The following is a 14,816-nucleotide window of genomic DNA, read 5'->3' on the forward strand; positions in this document are numbered from 1 at the left end:
CCAAAAGTCAGATTTTTGCTGAAATTGTGACCCCGGGGCTTAGGGATTTTTTCAAAACAATATTTTCTGCCGGTTAAGTTTCTGAGGGCTGATTTCTTGTCCTGTGATAAAAAGCCTTCTGTTTCCATCGCCAAAGCTTTCGGGGGAGCATTTGCAACCGGTTGGCACCATTTTTGAGTGAATTGCCAAAAGTCAGATTTTTGCTGAAATTGTGACCCCGGGGCTTAGGGATTTTTTCAAAAAAATATTTTCTGCCGGTTAAGTTTTTGAGGGCTGATTTCTTGTCCTGTGATAAAAAGCCTTCTGTTTCCATCGCCAAAGCTTTCAGGGAAGCTTTTGCAACCGGTTGGCACCATTTTTGAGTGAATTGCCAAAAGTCAGATTTTTGCTGAAATTGTGACCCCGGGGCTTAGGGATTTTTTCAAAAAAATATTTTCTGCCAGTTAAGTTTCTGAGGGCTGATTTCTTGTCCTGTGATAAAAAGCCTTCTGTTTCCATCGCCAAAGCTTTCGGGGGAGCATTTGCAACCAGTTGGCACCATTTTTGAGTGAATTGCCAAAAGTCAGATTTTTGCTGAAATTGTGACCCCGGGGCTTAGGGATTTTTTCAAAAAAATATTTTCTGCCGGTTAAGTTTTTGAGGGCTGATTTCTTGTCCTGTGATAAAAAGCCTTCTGCTTCGAGTGCCAAACCTTTCAGGAGAGCATTTTTAAGCTTTTGGCACCATTTTTGAGAGAATTGCCAAAAGTCAGATTTTTGCTGAAATTGTGACCCCGGGGCTTAGGGATTTTTTCAAAAAAATATTTTCTGCCAGTTAAGTTTCTGAGGGCTGATTTCTTGTCCTGTGATAAAAATCCTTCTGTTTCCATCGCCAAAGCTTTCGGGGGAGCATTTGCAACCGGTTGGCACCATTTTTGAGTGAATTGCCAAAAGTCAGATTTTTGCTGAAATTGTGACCCCGGGGCTTAGGGTTTTTTTCAAAAAAATATTTTCTGCCGGTTAAGTTTTTGAGGACTGATTTCTTGTCCTGTGATAAAAAGCCTTCTGCTTCGAGTGCCAAACCTTTCAGGAGAGCATTTTTAAGCTTTTGGCACCATTTTTGAGAGAATTGCCAAAAGTCAGATTTTTGCTGAAATTGTGACCCCGGGGCTTAGGGATTTTTTCAAAAAAATATTTTCTTCCGGTTAACTTTTTGAGGGCTGATTTATTTTCCTTTGAAAAAAAGACTTCTGTTTCGAGTGCCAAACCTTTCAGGAGAGCTTTTGCAACCGGTTGGCACCATTTTTGAGTGAATTGCCAAAAGTCAGATTTTTGCTGAAATTGTGACCCCGGGGCTTAGGGATTTTTTCAAAAAAATATTTTCTGCCGGTTAAGTTTCTGAGGGCTGATTTCTTGTCCTGTGATAAAAAGCCTTCTGTTTCCATCGCCAAAGCTTTCGGGGGAGCATTTGCAACCGGTTGGCACCATTTTTGAGTGAATTGCCAAAAGTCAGATTTTTGCTGAAATTGTGACCCCGGGGCTTAGGGATTTTTTCAAAAAAATATTTTCTGCCGGTTAAGTTGTTGAGGGCTGATTTCTTGGCCTGTTATAAAAAGCCTTCTCTTTTGACTGCCAAACCTTTCAGGAGAGCATATTCAACGTTTTGGCACCATTTTTGACTGAATTGCCAAAAGTCAGATTTTTGCTGAAATTGTGTGACCCCGGGGCTTAGGGTTTTTTTCAAAAAAATATTTTCTGCCGGTTAAGTTTTTGAGGACTGATTTCTTGTCCTGTGATAAAAAGCCTTCTGCTTCGAGTGCCAAACCTTTCAGGAGAGCATTTTCAAGCTTTTGGCACCATTTTTGAGAGAATTGCCAAAAGTCAGATTTTTCCTGAAATTGTGACCCCGGGGCTTAGGGATTTTTTCAAAAAAATATCTTCTGCCGGTTAAGTTTTTGAGGGCTGATTTCTTGTCCTGTGATAAAAAGCCTTCTGTTTCCATCGCCAAAACTTTCAGGGGAACATTTTCAAGCTTTTGGCACCATTTTTGAGAGAATTGCCAAAAGTCAGATTTTTACTGAAATTGTGACCCCGGGGCTTAGGGATTTTTTCAAAAAAATATTTTCTTCCGGTTAACTTTTTGAGGGCTGATTTCTTGTCCTGTGATAAAAAGCCTTCTGTTTCCATCGCCAAAGCTTTCAGGGGAGATTTTGCAACAGGTTGGCACCATTTTTGAGTGAATTGCCAAAAGTCAGATTTTTGCTGAAATTGTGACCCCGGGGCTTACGGATTTTTTCAAAACAATATTTTCTGCCGGTTAAGTTTCTGAGGGCTGATTTCTTGTCCTGTGATAAAAAGCCTTCTGTTTCCATCGCCAAAGCTTTCGGGGGAGCATTTGCAACCGGTTGGCACCATTTTTGAGTGAATTGCCAAAAGTCAGATTTTTGCTGAAATTGTGACCCCGGGGCTTAGGGATTTTTTCAAAAAAATATTTTCTGCCGGTTAAGTTTTTGAGGGCTGATTTCTTGTCCTGTGATAAAAAGCCTTCTGTTTCCATCGCCAAAGCTTTCAGGGAAGCTTTTGCAACCGGTTGGCACCATTTTTGAGTGAATTGCCAAAAGTCAGATTTTTGCTGAAATTGTGACCCCGGGGCTTAGGGATTTTTTCAAAAAAATATTTTCTGCCAGTTAAGTTTCTGAGGGCTGATTTCTTGTCCTGTGATAAAAAGCCTTCTGTTTCCATCGCCAAAGCTTTCGGGGGAGCATTTGCAACCAGTTGGCACCATTTTTGAGTGAATTGCCAAAAGTCAGATTTTTGCTGAAATTGTGACCCCGGGGCTTAGGGATTTTTTCAAAAAAATATTTTCTGCCGGTTAAGTTTTTGAGGGCTGATTTCTTGTCCTGTGATAAAAAGCCTTCTGCTTCGAGTGCCAAACCTTTCAGGAGAGCATTTTTAAGCTTTTGGCACCATTTTTGAGAGAATTGCCAAAAGTCAGATTTTTGCTGAAATTGTGACCCCGGGGCTTAGGGATTTTTTCAAAAAAATATTTTCTGCCAGTTAAGTTTCTGAGGGCTGATTTCTTGTCCTGTGATAAAAATCCTTCTGTTTCCATCGCCAAAGCTTTCGGGGGAGCATTTGCAACCGGTTGGCACCATTTTTGAGTGAATTGCCAAAAGTCAGATTTTTGCTGAAATTGTGACCCCGGGGCTTAGGGTTTTTTTCAAAAAAATATTTTCTGCCGGTTAAGTTTTTGAGGACTGATTTCTTGTCCTGTGATAAAAAGCCTTCTGCTTCGAGTGCCAAACCTTTCAGGAGAGCATTTTTAAGCTTTTGGCTCCATTTTTGAGAGAATTGCCAAAAGTCAGATTTTTGCTGAAATTGTGACCCCGGGGCTTAGGGTTTTTTTTCAAAAAAATATTTTCTGCCGGTTAGGTTTTTGAGGGGTGATTTCTTGTACTGTGATAAAAAGCCTTCTGTTTCCATCGCCAAAGCTTTCAGGGGAGCATTTGCAACCGGTTGGCACCATTTTTGAGTGAGTTGACAAAAGTCAGATTTTTGCTGAAATTGTGACCCCGGGGCTTAGGGATTTTTTCAAAAAAAAAATTTCTGCCGGTTAAGTTTTCGAGGGCTGATTTCTTGGCCTGTGATAAAAAGCCTTCTGTTTCCATCGCCAAAGCTTTCGGGGGAGCATTTGCAACCAGTTGGCACCATTTTTGAGTGAATTGCCAAAAGTCAGATTTTTGCTGAAATTGTGACCCCGGGGCTTAGGGATTTTTTCAAAAAAATATTTTCTGCCGGTTAAGTTTTTGAGGGCTGATTTCTTGTCCTGTGATAAAAAGCCTTCTGCTTCGAGTGCCAAACCTTTCAGGAGAGCATTTTTAAGCTTTTGGCACCATTTTTGAGAGAATTGCCAAAAGTCAGATTTTTGCTGAAATTGTGACCCCGGGGCTTAGGGATTTTTTCAAAAAAATATTTTCTGCCAGTTAAGTTTCTGAGGGCTGATTTCTTGTCCTGTGATAAAAATCCTTCTGTTTCCATCGCCAAAGCTTTCGGGGGAGCATTTGCAACCGGTTGGCACCATTTTTGAGTGAATTGCCAAAAGTCAGATTTTTGCTGAAATTGTGACCCCGGGGCTTAGGGTTTTTTTCAAAAAAATATTTTCTGCCGGTTAAGTTTTTGAGGACTGATTTCTTGTCCTGTGATAAAAAGCCTTCTGCTTCGAGTGCCAAACCTTTCAGGAGAGCATTTTTAAGCTTTTGGCTCCATTTTTGAGAGAATTGCCAAAAGTCAGATTTTTGCTGAAATTGTGACCCCGGGGCTTAGGGTTTTTTTTCAAAAAAATATTTTCTGCCGGTTAGGTTTTTGAGGGGTGATTTCTTGTACTGTGATAAAAAGCCTTCTGTTTCCATCGCCAAAGCTTTCAGGGGAGCATTTGCAACCGGTTGGCACCATTTTTGAGTGAGTTGACAAAAGTCAGATTTTTGCTGAAATTGTGACCCCGGGGCTTAGGGATTTTTTCAAAAAAAAAATTTCTGCCGGTTAAGTTTTCGAGGGCTGATTTCTTGGCCTGTGATAAAAAGCCTTCTGTTTCCATCGCCAAAGCTTTCGGGGGAACATTTGCAACCGGTTGGCACCATTTTTGAGTGAATTGCCAAAAGTCAGATTTTTGCTGAAATTGTGACCCCGGGGCTTAGGGATTTTTTCAAAAAAATATTTTCTGCCAGTTAAGTTTCTGAGGGCTGATTTCTTGTCCTGTGATAAAAAGCCTTCTGTTTCCATCGCCAAAGCTTTCGGGGGAGCATTTGCAACCGGTTGGCACCATTTTTGAGTGAATTGCCAAAAGTCAGATTTTTGCTGAAATTGTGACCCCGGGGCTTAGGGATTTTTTCAAAAAAATATTTTCTTCCGGTTAACTTTTTGAGGGCTGATTTCTTGTCCTGTGATAAAAAGCCTTCTGTTTCCATCGCCAAAGCTTTCAGGGGAGCTTTTGCAACCGGTTGGCACCATTTTTGAGTGAATTGCCAAAAGTCAGATTTTTGCTGAAATTGTGACCCCGGGGCTTAGGGATTTTTTCAAAAAAATATTTTCTGCCGGTTAAGTTTCTGAGGGCTGATTTCTTGTCCTGTGATAAAAAGCCTTCTGTTTCCATCGCCAAAGCTTTCGGGGGAGCATTTGCAACGGGTTGGCACCATTTTTGAGTGAATTGCCAAAAGTCAGATTTTTGCTGAAATTGTGACCCCGGGGCTTAGGGTTTTTTTCAAAAAAATATTTTCTACCGGTTAAGTTTTTGAGGACTGATTTCTTGTCCTGTGATAAAAAGCCTTCTGCTTCGAGTGCCAAACCTTTCAGGAGAGCATTTTCAAGCTTTTGGCACCATTTTTGAGAGAATTGCCAAAAGTCAGATTTTTGCTGAAATTGTGACCCCGGGGCTTAGGGATTTTTTCAAAAAAATATCTTCTGCCGGTTAAGTTTTTGAGGGCTGATTTCTTGTCCTGTGATAAAAAGCCTTCTGTTTCCATCGCCAAAGCTTTCAGGGGAACATTTTCAAGCTTTTGGCACCATTTTTGAGAGAATTGCCAAAAGTCAGATTTTTACTGAAATTGTGACCCCGGGGCTTAGGGATTTTTTCAAAAAAATATTTTCTTCCGGTTAACTTTTTGAGGGCTGATTTCTTGTCCTGTGATAAAAAGCCTTCTGTTTTCATCGCCAAAGCTTTCAGGGGAGATTTTGCAACAGGTTGGCACCATTTTTGAGTGAATTGCCAAAAGTCAGATTTTTGCTGAAATTGTGACCCCGGGGCTTAGGGATTTTTTCAAAAAAATATTTTCTGCCGGTTAAGTTGTTGAGGGCTGATTTCTTGGCCTGTTATAAAAAGCCTTCTCTTTTGACTGCCAAACCTTTCAGGAGAGCATATTCAACGTTTTGGCACCATTTTTGACTGAATTGCCAAAAGTCAGATTTTTGCTGAAATTGTGACCCCGGGGCTTAGGGTTTTTTTCAAAAAAATATTTTCTGCCGGTTAAGTTTTTGAGGACTGATTTCTTGTCCTGTGATAAAAAGCCTTCTGCTTCGAGTGCCAAACCTTTCAGGAGAGCATTTTCAAGCTTTTGGCACCATTTTTGAGAGAATTGCTAAAAGTCAGATTTTTGCTGAAATTGTGACCCCGGGGCTTAGGGATTTTTTCAAAAAAATATCTTCTGCCGGTTAAGTTTTTGAGGGCTGATTTCTTGTCCTGTGATAAAAAGCCTTCTGTTTCCATCGCCAAAGCTTTCAGGGGAACATTTTCAAGCTTTTGGCACCATTTTTGAGAGAATTGCCAAAAGTCAGATTTTTACTGAAATTGTGACCCCGGGGCTTAGGGATTTTTTCAAAAAAATATTTTCTTCCGGTTAACTTTTTGAGGGCTGATTTCTTGTCCTGTGATAAAAAGCCTTCTGTTTCCATCGCCAAAGCTTTCAGGGGAGATTTTGCAACAGGTTGGCACCATTTTTGAGTGAATTGCCAAAAGTCAGATTTTTGCTGAAATTGTGACCCCGGGGCTTAGGGATTTTTTCAAAACAATATTTTCTGCCGGTTAAGTTTCTGAGGGCTGATTTCTTGTCCTGTGATAAAAAGCCTTCTGTTTCCATCGCCAAAGCTTTCGGGGGAGCATTTGCAACCGGTTGGCACCATTTTTGAGTGAATTGCCAAAAGTCAGATTTTTGCTGAAATTGTGACCCCGGGGCTTAGGGATTTTTTCAAAAAAATATTTTCTGCCGGTTAAGTTTTTGAGGGCTGATTTCTTGTCCTGTGATAAAAAGCCTTCTGTTTCCATCGCCAAAGCTTTCAGGGAAGCTTTTGCAACCGGTTGGCACCATTTTTGAGTGAATTGCCAAAAGTCAGATTTTTGCTGAAATTGTGACCCCGGGGCTTAGGGATTTTTTCAAAAAAATATTTTCTGCCAGTTAAGTTTCTGAGGGCTGATTTCTTGTCCTGTGATAAAAAGCCTTCTGTTTCCATCGCCAAAGCTTTCGGGGGAGCATTTGCAACCAGTTGGCACCATTTTTGAGTGAATTGCCAAAAGTCAGATTTTTGCTGAAATTGTGACCCCGGGGCTTAGGGATTTTTTCAAAAAAATATTTTCTGCCGGTTAAGTTTTTGAGGGCTGATTTCTTGTCCTGTGATAAAAAGCCTTCTGCTTCGAGTGCCAAACCTTTCAGGAGAGCATTTTTAAGCTTTTGGCACCATTTTTGAGAGAATTGCCAAAAGTCAGATTTTTGCTGAAATTGTGACCCCGGGGCTTAGGGATTTTTTCAAAAAAATATTTTCTGCCAGTTAAGTTTCTGAGGGCTGATTTCTTGTCCTGTGATAAAAATCCTTCTGTTTCCATCGCCAAAGCTTTCGGGGGAGCATTTGCAACCGGTTGGCACCATTTTTGAGTGAATTGCCAAAAGTCAGATTTTTGCTGAAATTGTGACCCCGGGGCTTAGGGTTTTTTTCAAAAAAATATTTTCTGCCGGTTAAGTTTTTGAGGACTGATTTCTTGTCCTGTGATAAAAAGCCTTCTGCTTCGAGTGCCAAACCTTTCAGGAGAGCATTTTTAAGCTTTTGGCACCATTTTTGAGAGAATTGCCAAAAGTCAGATTTTTGCTGAAATTGTGACCCCGGGGCTTAGGGATTTTTTCAAAAAAATATTTTCTTCCGGTTAACTTTTTGAGGGCTGATTTATTTTCCTTTGAAAAAAAGACTTCTGTTTCGAGTGCCAAACCTTTCAGGAGAGCTTTTGCAACCGGTTGGCACCATTTTTGAGTGAATTGCCAAAAGTCAGATTTTTGCTGAAATTGTGACCCCGGGGCTTAGGGATTTTTTCAAAAAAATATTTTCTGCCGGTTAAGTTTCTGAGGGCTGATTTCTTGTCCTGTGATAAAAAGCCTTCTGTTTCCATCGCCAAAGCTTTCGGGGGAGCATTTGCAACCGGTTGGCACCATTTTTGAGTGAATTGCCAAAAGTCAGATTTTTGCTGAAATTGTGACCCCGGGGCTTAGGGATTTTTTCAAAAAAATATTTTCTGCCGGTTAAGTTGTTGAGGGCTGATTTCTTGGCCTGTTATAAAAAGCCTTCTCTTTTGACTGCCAAACCTTTCAGGAGAGCATATTCAACGTTTTGGCACCATTTTTGACTGAATTGCCAAAAGTCAGATTTTTGCTGAAATTGTGTGACCCCGGGGCTTAGGGTTTTTTTCAAAAAAATATTTTCTGCCGGTTAAGTTTTTGAGGACTGATTTCTTGTCCTGTGATAAAAAGCCTTCTGCTTCGAGTGCCAAACCTTTCAGGAGAGCATTTTCAAGCTTTTGGCACCATTTTTGAGAGAATTGCCAAAAGTCAGATTTTTCCTGAAATTGTGACCCCGGGGCTTAGGGATTTTTTCAAAAAAATATCTTCTGCCGGTTAAGTTTTTGAGGGCTGATTTCTTGTCCTGTGATAAAAAGCCTTCTGTTTCCATCGCCAAAACTTTCAGGGGAACATTTTCAAGCTTTTGGCACCATTTTTGAGAGAATTGCCAAAAGTCAGATTTTTACTGAAATTGTGACCCCGGGGCTTAGGGATTTTTTCAAAAAAATATTTTCTTCCGGTTAACTTTTTGAGGGCTGATTTCTTGTCCTGTGATAAAAAGCCTTCTGTTTCCATCGCCAAAGCTTTCAGGGGAGATTTTGCAACAGGTTGGCACCATTTTTGAGTGAATTGCCAAAAGTCAGATTTTTGCTGAAATTGTGACCCCGGGGCTTACGGATTTTTTCAAAACAATATTTTCTGCCGGTTAAGTTTCTGAGGGCTGATTTCTTGTCCTGTGATAAAAAGCCTTCTGTTTCCATCGCCAAAGCTTTCGGGGGAGCATTTGCAACCGGTTGGCACCATTTTTGAGTGAATTGCCAAAAGTCAGATTTTTGCTGAAATTGTGACCCCGGGGCTTAGGGATTTTTTCAAAAAAATATTTTCTGCCGGTTAAGTTTTTGAGGGCTGATTTCTTGTCCTGTGATAAAAAGCCTTCTGTTTCCATCGCCAAAGCTTTCAGGGAAGCTTTTGCAACCGGTTGGCACCATTTTTGAGTGAATTGCCAAAAGTCAGATTTTTGCTGAAATTGTGACCCCGGGGCTTAGGGATTTTTTCAAAAAAATATTTTCTGCCAGTTAAGTTTCTGAGGGCTGATTTCTTGTCCTGTGATAAAAAGCCTTCTGTTTCCATCGCCAAAGCTTTCGGGGGAGCATTTGCAACCAGTTGGCACCATTTTTGAGTGAATTGCCAAAAGTCAGATTTTTGCTGAAATTGTGACCCCGGGGCTTAGGGATTTTTTCAAAAAAATATTTTCTGCCGGTTAAGTTTTTGAGGGCTGATTTCTTGTCCTGTGATAAAAAGCCTTCTGCTTCGAGTGCCAAACCTTTCAGGAGAGCATTTTTAAGCTTTTGGCACCATTTTTGAGAGAATTGCCAAAAGTCAGATTTTTGCTGAAATTGTGACCCCGGGGCTTAGGGATTTTTTCAAAAAAATATTTTCTGCCAGTTAAGTTTCTGAGGGCTGATTTCTTGTCCTGTGATAAAAATCCTTCTGTTTCCATCGCCAAAGCTTTCGGGGGAGCATTTGCAACCGGTTGGCACCATTTTTGAGTGAATTGCCAAAAGTCAGATTTTTGCTGAAATTGTGACCCCGGGGCTTAGGGTTTTTTTCAAAAAAATATTTTCTGCCGGTTAAGTTTTTGAGGACTGATTTCTTGTCCTGTGATAAAAAGCCTTCTGCTTCGAGTGCCAAACCTTTCAGGAGAGCATTTTTAAGCTTTTGGCTCCATTTTTGAGAGAATTGCCAAAAGTCAGATTTTTGCTGAAATTGTGACCCCGGGGCTTAGGGTTTTTTTTCAAAAAAATATTTTCTGCCGGTTAGGTTTTTGAGGGGTGATTTCTTGTACTGTGATAAAAAGCCTTCTGTTTCCATCGCCAAAGCTTTCAGGGGAGCATTTGCAACCGGTTGGCACCATTTTTGAGTGAGTTGACAAAAGTCAGATTTTTGCTGAAATTGTGACCCCGGGGCTTAGGGATTTTTTCAAAAAAAAAATTTCTGCCGGTTAAGTTTTCGAGGGCTGATTTCTTGGCCTGTGATAAAAAGCCTTCTGTTTCCATCGCCAAAGCTTTCGGGGGAGCATTTGCAACCAGTTGGCACCATTTTTGAGTGAATTGCCAAAAGTCAGATTTTTGCTGAAATTGTGACCCCGGGGCTTAGGGATTTTTTCAAAAAAATATTTTCTGCCGGTTAAGTTTTTGAGGGCTGATTTCTTGTCCTGTGATAAAAAGCCTTCTGCTTCGAGTGCCAAACCTTTCAGGAGAGCATTTTTAAGCTTTTGGCACCATTTTTGAGAGAATTGCCAAAAGTCAGATTTTTGCTGAAATTGTGACCCCGGGGCTTAGGGATTTTTTCAAAAAAATATTTTCTGCCAGTTAAGTTTCTGAGGGCTGATTTCTTGTCCTGTGATAAAAATCCTTCTGTTTCCATCGCCAAAGCTTTCGGGGGAGCATTTGCAACCGGTTGGCACCATTTTTGAGTGAATTGCCAAAAGTCAGATTTTTGCTGAAATTGTGACCCCGGGGCTTAGGGTTTTTTTCAAAAAAATATTTTCTGCCGGTTAAGTTTTTGAGGACTGATTTCTTGTCCTGTGATAAAAAGCCTTCTGCTTCGAGTGCCAAACCTTTCAGGAGAGCATTTTTAAGCTTTTGGCTCCATTTTTGAGAGAATTGCCAAAAGTCAGATTTTTGCTGAAATTGTGACCCCGGGGCTTAGGGTTTTTTTTCAAAAAAATATTTTCTGCCGGTTAGGTTTTTGAGGGGTGATTTCTTGTACTGTGATAAAAAGCCTTCTGTTTCCATCGCCAAAGCTTTCAGGGGAGCATTTGCAACCGGTTGGCACCATTTTTGAGTGAGTTGACAAAAGTCAGATTTTTGCTGAAATTGTGACCCCGGGGCTTAGGGATTTTTTCAAAAAAAAAATTTCTGCCGGTTAAGTTTTCGAGGGCTGATTTCTTGGCCTGTGATAAAAAGCCTTCTGTTTCCATCGCCAAAGCTTTCGGGGGAACATTTGCAACCGGTTGGCACCATTTTTGAGTGAATTGCCAAAAGTCAGATTTTTGCTGAAATTGTGACCCCGGGGCTTAGGGATTTTTTCAAAAAAATATTTTCTGCCAGTTAAGTTTCTGAGGGCTGATTTCTTGTCCTGTGATAAAAAGCCTTCTGTTTCCATCGCCAAAGCTTTCGGGGGAGCATTTGCAACCGGTTGGCACCATTTTTGAGTGAATTGCCAAAAGTCAGATTTTTGCTGAAATTGTGACCCCGGGGCTTAGGGATTTTTTCAAAAAAATATTTTCTTCCGGTTAACTTTTTGAGGGCTGATTTCTTGTCCTGTGATAAAAAGCCTTCTGTTTCCATCGCCAAAGCTTTCAGGGGAGCTTTTGCAACCGGTTGGCACCATTTTTGAGTGAATTGCCAAAAGTCAGATTTTTGCTGAAATTGTGACCCCGGGGCTTAGGGATTTTTTCAAAAAAATATTTTCTGCCGGTTAAGTTTCTGAGGGCTGATTTCTTGTCCTGTGATAAAAAGCCTTCTGTTTCCATCGCCAAAGCTTTCGGGGGAGCATTTGCAACGGGTTGGCACCATTTTTGAGTGAATTGCCAAAAGTCAGATTTTTGCTGAAATTGTGACCCCGGGGCTTAGGGTTTTTTTCAAAAAAATATTTTCTACCGGTTAAGTTTTTGAGGACTGATTTCTTGTCCTGTGATAAAAAGCCTTCTGCTTCGAGTGCCAAACCTTTCAGGAGAGCATTTTCAAGCTTTTGGCACCATTTTTGAGAGAATTGCCAAAAGTCAGATTTTTGCTGAAATTGTGACCCCGGGGCTTAGGGATTTTTTCAAAAAAATATCTTCTGCCGGTTAAGTTTTTGAGGGCTGATTTCTTGTCCTGTGATAAAAAGCCTTCTGTTTCCATCGCCAAAGCTTTCAGGGGAACATTTTCAAGCTTTTGGCACCATTTTTGAGAGAATTGCCAAAAGTCAGATTTTTACTGAAATTGTGACCCCGGGGCTTAGGGATTTTTTCAAAAAAATATTTTCTTCCGGTTAACTTTTTGAGGGCTGATTTCTTGTCCTGTGATAAAAAGCCTTCTGTTTTCATCGCCAAAGCTTTCAGGGGAGATTTTGCAACAGGTTGGCACCATTTTTGAGTGAATTGCCAAAAGTCAGATTTTTGCTGAAATTGTGACCCCGGGGCTTAGGGATTTTTTCAAAAAAATATTTTCTGCCGGTTAAGTTGTTGAGGGCTGATTTCTTGGCCTGTTATAAAAAGCCTTCTCTTTTGACTGCCAAACCTTTCAGGAGAGCATATTCAACGTTTTGGCACCATTTTTGACTGAATTGCCAAAAGTCAGATTTTTGCTGAAATTGTGACCCCGGGGCTTAGGGTTTTTTTCAAAAAAATATTTTCTGCCGGTTAAGTTTTTGAGGACTGATTTCTTGTCCTGTGATAAAAAGCCTTCTGCTTCGAGTGCCAAACCTTTCAGGAGAGCATTTTCAAGCTTTTGGCACCATTTTTGAGAGAATTGCTAAAAGTCAGATTTTTGCTGAAATTGTGACCCCGGGGCTTAGGGATTTTTTCAAAAAAATATCTTCTGCCGGTTAAGTTTTTGAGGGCTGATTTCTTGTCCTGTGATAAAAAGCCTTCTGTTTCCATCGCCAAAGCTTTCAGGGGAACATTTTCAAGCTTTTGGCACCATTTTTGAGAGAATTGCCAAAAGTCAGATTTTTACTGAAATTGTGACCCCGGGGCTTAGGGATTTTTTCAAAAAAATATTTTCTTCCGGTTAACTTTTTGAGGGCTGATTTCTTGTCCTGTGATAAAAAGCCTTCTGTTTCCATCGCCAAAGCTTTCAGGGGAGATTTTGCAACAGGTTGGCACCATTTTTGAGTGAATTGCCAAAAGTCAGATTTTTGCTGAAATTGTGACCCAGGGGCTTAGGGATTTTTTCAAAACAATATTTTCTGCCGGTTAAGTTTCTGAGGGCTGATTTCTTGTCCTGTGATAAAAAGCCTTCTGTTTCCATCGCCAAAGCTTTCGGGGGAGCATTTGCAACCGGTTGGCACCATTTTTGAGTGAATTGCCAAAAGTCAGATTTTTGCTGAAATTGTGACCCCGGGGCTTAGGGATTTTTTCAAAAAAATATTTTCTGCCGGTTAAGTTTTTGAGGGCTGATTTCTTGTCCTGTGATAAAAAGCCTTCTGTTTCCATCGCCAAAGCTTTCAGGGAAGCTTTTGCAACCGGTTCGCACCATTTCTGAGTGAATTGCCAAAAGTCAGATTTTTGCTGAAATTGTGACCCCGGGGCTTAGGGATTTTTTCAAAAAAATATTTTCTGCCAGTTAAGTTTCTGAGGGCTGATTTCTTGTCCTGTGATAAAAAGCCTTCTGTTTCCATCGCCAAAGCTTTCGGGGGAGCATTTGCAACCGGTTGGCACCATTTTTGAGTGAATTGCCAAAAGTCAGATTTTTGCTGAAATTGTGACCCCGGGGCTTAGGGTTTTTTTCAAAAAAATATTTTCTGCCGGTTAAGTTTTTGAGGACTGATTTCTTGTCCTGTGATAAAAAGCCTTCTGCTTCGAGTGCCAAACCTTTCAGGAGAGAATTTTTAAGCTTTTGGCACCATTTTTGAGAGAATTGCCAAAAGTCAGATTTTTGCTGAAATTGTGACCCCGGGGCTTAGGGTTTTTTTTCAAAAAAATATTTTCTGCCGGTTAGGTTTTTGAGGGGTGATTTCTTGTCCTGTGATAAAAAGCCTTCTGTTTCCATCGCCAAAGCTTTCAGGGGAGCATTTGCAACCGGTTGGCACCATTTTTGAGTGAGTTGACAAAAGTCAGATTTTTGCTGAAATTGTGACCCCGGGGCTTAGGGATTTTTTCAAAAAAATATTTTCTGCCAGTTAAGTTTCTGAGGGCTGATTTCTTGTCCTGTTGTAAAAAGCCTTCTGTTTCCATCGCCAAAGCTTTCGGGGGAGCATTTGCAACCGGTTGGCACCATTTTTGAGTGAATTGCCAAAAGTCAGATTTTTGCTGAAATTGTGACCCCGGGGCTTAGGGTTTTTTTTCAAAAAAATATTTTCTGCCGGTTAGGTTTTTGAGGGGTGATTTCTTGTCCTGTGATAAAAAGCCTTCTGTTTCCATCGCCAAAGCTTTCGGGGGAGCATTTGCAACCGGTTGGCACCATTTTTGAGTGAATTGCCAAAAGTCAGATTTTTGCTGAAATTGTGACCCCGGGGCTTAGGGTTTTTTTTCAAAAAAATATTTTCTGCCGGTTAGGTTTTTGAGGGGTGATTTCTTGTACTGTGATAAAAAGCCTTCTGCTTCGAGTGCCAAACCTTTCAGGAGAGCATTTTTAAGCTTTTGGCACCATTTTTGAGAGAATTGCCAAAAGTCAGATTTTTGCTGAAATTGTGACCCCGGGGCTTAGGGTTTTTTTTCAAAAAAATATTTTCTGCCGGTTAGGTTTTTGAGGGGTGATTTCTTGTACTGTGATAAAAAGCCTTCTGTTTCGAGTGCCAAACCTTTCAGGAGAGCATATTCAACGTTTTGGCACCATTTTTGAGTGAATTGCCAAAAGTCAGATTTTTGCTGAAATTGTGACCCCGGGGCTTAGGGATTTTTTCAAAAAAATATTTTCTGCCGGTTAAGTTTTTGAGGGCTGATTTCTTGTCCTGTGATAAAAAGCCTTCTGTTTCCATCGCCAAAGCTTTCAGGGAAGCTTTTGCAACCGGTTCGCACCATTTCTGAGTGAATTGCCAA

The sequence above is a fragment of the Podarcis liolepis genome (assembly GCF_965112155.1).
Source record: "Podarcis liolepis genome assembly, chromosome: 6".
NCBI lineage: Eukaryota > Metazoa > Chordata > Lepidosauria > Squamata > Lacertidae > Podarcis > Podarcis liolepis.